This window comes from Hesperophylax consimilis, unplaced genomic scaffold (genome assembly GCF_061612785.1).
Source record: "Hesperophylax consimilis isolate HC1 unplaced genomic scaffold, BYU_Hcon_1.0 scaffold_328, whole genome shotgun sequence".
Classification (NCBI taxonomy): domain Eukaryota; kingdom Metazoa; phylum Arthropoda; class Insecta; order Trichoptera; family Limnephilidae; genus Hesperophylax; species Hesperophylax consimilis.
Window position 1 is genome coordinate 7,501 of NW_028301492.1, and position 5,000 is coordinate 12,500.

The 5,000-nt window shown below is 50.3% G+C and overlaps 3 non-coding genes across 3 annotated transcripts in view; all 3 read right to left on the reverse strand.

The window, feature by feature from the left end:
• LOC149408403 (large subunit ribosomal RNA) overlaps positions 1-624 on the reverse strand; it is a 4,064-nt gene extending 3,440 nt beyond the window's left edge. Inside the window, exon 1 of the ribosomal RNA XR_016305621.1 lies at positions 1-624. This exon is cut by the window's left edge and continues 3,440 nt beyond it. This is a non-coding gene — a ribosomal RNA (large subunit ribosomal RNA).
• A 411-nt stretch (positions 625-1,035) lies between these two features.
• LOC149408404 (5.8S ribosomal RNA) lies at positions 1,036-1,197 on the reverse strand. Its single transcript, XR_016305618.1, has one exon. It is a non-coding gene; the product is annotated as a 5.8S ribosomal RNA (ribosomal RNA).
• Positions 1,198-1,526: 329 nt separating this feature from the next.
• On the reverse strand, positions 1,527-3,466 carry LOC149408405 (small subunit ribosomal RNA). Its single transcript, XR_016305619.1, has one exon. It is a non-coding gene; the product is annotated as a small subunit ribosomal RNA (ribosomal RNA).
• Positions 3,467-5,000: the final 1,534 nt, after the last annotated feature.

Consider the following 5,000-nt stretch of genomic DNA (forward strand, 5'->3'; position numbering starts at 1 on the left):
ACGGGTCGCGGTGTTATACTAAGGGAGAAGTGCACGCGCTCCGGGAGCCTGACGGCGCACCCGCGCACCCACCGCCCCGACCCGAAAGCCGAAGGCGAAGGTTTGCGCGAGGCGCGAGCCCCGACGGAAGACACGATGAATCTCCCCGTTCGCTCGTTTGAGTTCCACAGGTTTACCCCTGAACGGTTTCACGTACTCTTTAACTCTCTCTTCAAAGTTCTTTTCAACTTTCCCTCACGGTACTTGTTCGCTATCGGTCTCGTGGTAGTATTTAGCCTTAGATGGAGTTTACCACCCACTTAGGGCTGCACTCTCAAGCAACCCGACTCTAGGGAGAGAGACCGTCGCGGCCGGCTACCGTCACCACGGGCCTGGCACCCTCTGCGGGTAAGCGGGCCCCGTTCAAGATGAACTTGGACAGGCAGCCGTGACTAATGACCGCGCGTGTATGTATAACTCTCCTCCCGAACGCTACATTTCCCGGCGGCCCGCCGGGGCCGCAGGATTCAGCGCTGGGCTCTTCCCGTTTCGCTCGCCGCTACTCGGGGAATCCTCGTTAGTTTCTTTTCCTCCGCTTACTGATATGCTTAAGTTCGGCGGGTGATCTCTCCTGATTTGAGGTCGACAACAAAAATTTTATAAATTCGAGAAGTACGCAAAGCAACAGTGTGCGCGTATTCTCGCCCGTGCAGACTCTGTCAAGCGGGCGCGAAACCGACGAGCGTCCGCGGAGGTGCGCGCGGCCGAGAGCGCGAAGATCGCCCCGGACAGCCGACCGCTCGCGCGGTAGACTGCCCAGTTTTCAGCGTCGTCGCTAGCTCAAGGCTCGCACGCGTTCCTCCGCGTTTGGTATAACGCAAGCGGAAATCGCGCGCATCGAGAGAGCACTTCGTCAAATTTAACCGGACGCCGAGGTCCCGGCGCGCGTCTCCGAGGAGACGACGCGCGCGGGCCCCGGCGACGCCGGCAACGCTCGCTCTGCGCGCCCCCGTCCGAGGACGGGGGCGAGAGAACAGTCTGGTCGCATTGTGTGCGCGACCCTCAAACAGGAGTGGTCCGTCGACAAACTACGTCTTGCTCGGACCGCAATGTGCGTTCGAAATGTCGATGCTCATGTGTCCTGCAGTTCACACTCTGACGCGCATTTAGCTGCGTTCTTCATCGACCCACGAGCCGAGTGATCCGCCGTTCAGGGTAATAATGATAAAACAAACATAAATAGATACGTTTTAGTTTTCGGTTTTTACAATTTGGTTTGCGTTTTCGAAATGTTTATAATTCCATTCGACAAAAAGATTAATTTTGTACCGCCGCCTTCACGGCGACGGGTAAAATTTCACCGGACGAGCGGATAGAGGACGGAGCCCTCCTCCGCTCGACGCCGGCGGTTCTCGGTTCGCATCGGCGCCCTAGGGCGATCTCCGACGCAGTAATTTAGCATTCGTTCGATTATGGTTTATATGTATAATATGTTTTGTTTCATAATAATATTTCATATCATGGAAAGCACAAACATTAAACACAGGAAATGATCCTTCCGCAGGTTCACCTACGGAAACCTTGTTACGACTTTTACTTCCTCTAAATGATCAAATTCGGTCAAACTTTCCGACGCGTCGGATGCCCGTGAGAGCTTCCGCGCACCAGTCCGAAGACCTCACCAAATCATCCATCGGTAGTAGCGACGGGCGGTGTGTACAAAGGGCAGGGACGCAATCAACGCGAGCTGGTGACTCGCTTTTACTAGGAATTCCTCGTTCATGGGGGAGAATTGCAAACCCCAATCCCTATCACGAAGGGGTTTCATCGGGTTACCCGGGCCGTTAGGCCAAGGAGGACACGCTGATCCCTTCAGTGTAGCGCGCGTGCGGCCCAGGACATCTAAGGGCATCACAGACCTGCTATTGCTCAATCTCGTGCGGCTATATATACCGCCGGTCCCTCTAAGAAGATTTTCATTGTACGCCGGTAGTGAAGACCGCGAAACGCACGACCCCGACGCGCGAACGCCGAAGCCGCGCGCACACGGACCCTCGTGATACCGGTTGCACGTCTATTTAATAGGCTAGAGTTACGTTCGTTACCGGAATTAACCTGACAAATCGCTCCACCAACTAAGAGCGGCCATGCACCACCACCCACCGAATCGAGAAAGAGCTGTTAATCCGTCAATCCTTCCAGTGTCCGGGCCTGGTGAGTTTTCCCGTGTTGAGTCGAATTAAGCCGCAGGCTCCACTCCTGGTGGTGCCCTTCCGTCAATTCCTTTAAGTTTCAGCTTTGCAACCATACTCCCCCCGGAGCCCGAAAGCTTTGGTTTCCCGGGAGCTGCCCACCGGGTTAAAATTATGAAACTTCGGCGGATCGCTGGCTGGCATCATTTATGGTTAGAACTACAGCGGTATCTAATCGCCTTCGAACCTCTAACTTTCGTTCTTGATTAATGAAAACACCTTTGGCAAATGCTTTCGCTTTAGTCCGTCTTGCGACGATCCAAGAATTTCACCTCTAACGTCTCAATACGAATGCCCCCAGTCGTCCCTATTAATCATTACCTCTGGTATCAGAAAGCCAACAAAACAGAACCGAGGTCCTATTCTATTATTCCATGCGTACAATATTCAGGCAAGTGTTAGCCCGCTTTGAGCACTCTAATTTGTTCAAAGTAAACAGCCGCGACGGCCCGCCTCGGTGCGCGGCCGACCGTGAGGCCGACCGACACACGCCGGCGGTGGACGCACCGGCGAGAAGCCCCGCAGACGTGCCTGTCGTACCGCATTCGGTAGACCGACACCGCAGGACACAATTTCAACTACGAGCTTTTTAACCGCAACAACTTTAGTATATGCTATTGGAGCTGGAATTACCGCGGCTGCTGGCACCAGACTTGCCCTCCAATGGATCCTCATTAAAGGATTTAAAGTGTAATCATTCCGATCACGAGGCCTCGGACGAGTCCCGTATCGTTATTTTTCGTCACTACCTCCCCGTGCCGGGAGTGGGTAATTTGCGCGCCTGCTGCCTTCCGTGGATGTGGTAGCCGTTTCTCAGGCTCCCTCTCCGGAATCGAACCCTGATTCCCCGTTACCCGTGACAACCATGGTAGTCGCATAAACTACCATCGACAGTTGATAAGGCAGACATTTGAAAGATGCGTCGCCGGTGCTAGACCGTGCGATCAGCTCAAAGTTATCTAGAGTCATCTCGAATGGCGACGGACGGGGCGCGAACCCCGCCGCCGATTGGTTTTTGATCTAATAAAAGCATTCCTCCCGTTACCGGTCAGAACCTCGTTTGCATGTATTAGCTCTAGAATTGCCACAGTTATCCAAGTAACCGTGTACGATCTAAGGAACCAAAACTGATATATTGAGCCATTCGCGGTTTCACCTTAATTCGGCTTTTACTGAGACTTGCATGGCTTAGTCTTTGAGACAAGCATATGATTACTGGCAGGATCAACCAGGGAGCTGCACCACCGTCGGAGGGTTTTTAATCCTCCGAACGACAGAGGCCCGCCCTCGCGTAGAGGGCGCGGACAACACGGCGTTAAAGAACACGCGACGGAGTCACCCGCACGAGTCACGCTCATTATGCGTACCGCTATATTCTCCCGCTCGGCGACCGTCGCTAGACGAAAGCTCCGCGGGAAAATTTTTGCTTCAAACGAAGAAAGCGCGCGTAGGACGGCTCCCGCCCGAGAGAGAGAGACCGCACCCGCGACGACGCTATCGTCCGATTTATAATTCCCATTCGTAAAACGTGTACACCGAAAGCGCACGCCTTTGGCGAGGCAACAGTGAGACGGGGATAAAATCCTCCGCCTTTGCTTTTGAAAATTCTGCTCGCGCGGAACTCCAGAGTCAAAACATGAGCGCGAACGCCGCGCAGAAGCGGGCGTCACGTAGTTTCTCGCAAATAACACCGCCGACACGACCGATAGGCCGCCGCAGTTTGCGAACGCCGTGCATCGAGAGCCCGCCACACTCGGCGGGCACAAAGCTGTGCCGGGTCGCGTTCTCGCTCGGGACGGCGCCGAGCGCGATGCGCCCGCTCCGACCCCTCGAAGGCGCGCAGGCGGCCGGGCCGTCGGGCCTCGGGCGGCTCGCGAAACCGGGCACAAGGCGCTCGGTCTCGGTAAATAAATTTACTCTCGTCACTTACTTTCGTATTCGCATTTTGGAAATTTTAAATTATTTCATTTAATCGATGATACCGACCGACCGTTCCCGGTGAGTTTAAAAAAACTTAATACAGAGGTACGTAGTTATTTCAAATTTACACAATAAGAACATATTTCAAATAAAAATAAAAACTTAACATAGATATAATAATAATAATAATAAATAACTAACATAACTAACTAAATATATAACTAACAGATCGAGCGATTAGTCATAATAGAACCGATATAGTTTTACATGACAAAATTTTTAAAAATAACTTATATCATCGATGTCGCTATTCCGAATTCCTGTAATATTCAAAAATCTGTTAGTGAAAAAATAAGAAAATACACAGATTTAGGAAATGAGAAAAAAAGAATTTGGCATTCTCAGACTATAAAAATATTACCATTCGTTATTTCGGCTACCGGCATTATACCTAGCTCTCTTATTAAAAATTTAGGCGTATTAGATCTATCAAAAAATTTATATATAAAGATGCAAAAGTCGGTCATTTTGAATACATGTAGGATAACAAAAGATTTTTTTAAATGTTTATGTTGAGGGATCTGTAGGATTTATTTATAGGCCCCGTTAGGAGTTCTACCGAGCCGAACCCTCCGATATGAAAATATCTGGAGTCGGTGAATTATTTTCCCATTTGATCTCTGTTGAGTTGACGTGTTGTTCTTGTATTGTTTTGTATTTATTTTACTTTTTTAAATTTAAATTCCATTGACAAAGATCAATTTTTTGCTAATAAGTATTGGCAAAAAATTTTTATTGGCATAAAATTATATTGGCAGAAGATTTTATTGGCATCAAATTTTATTGGCA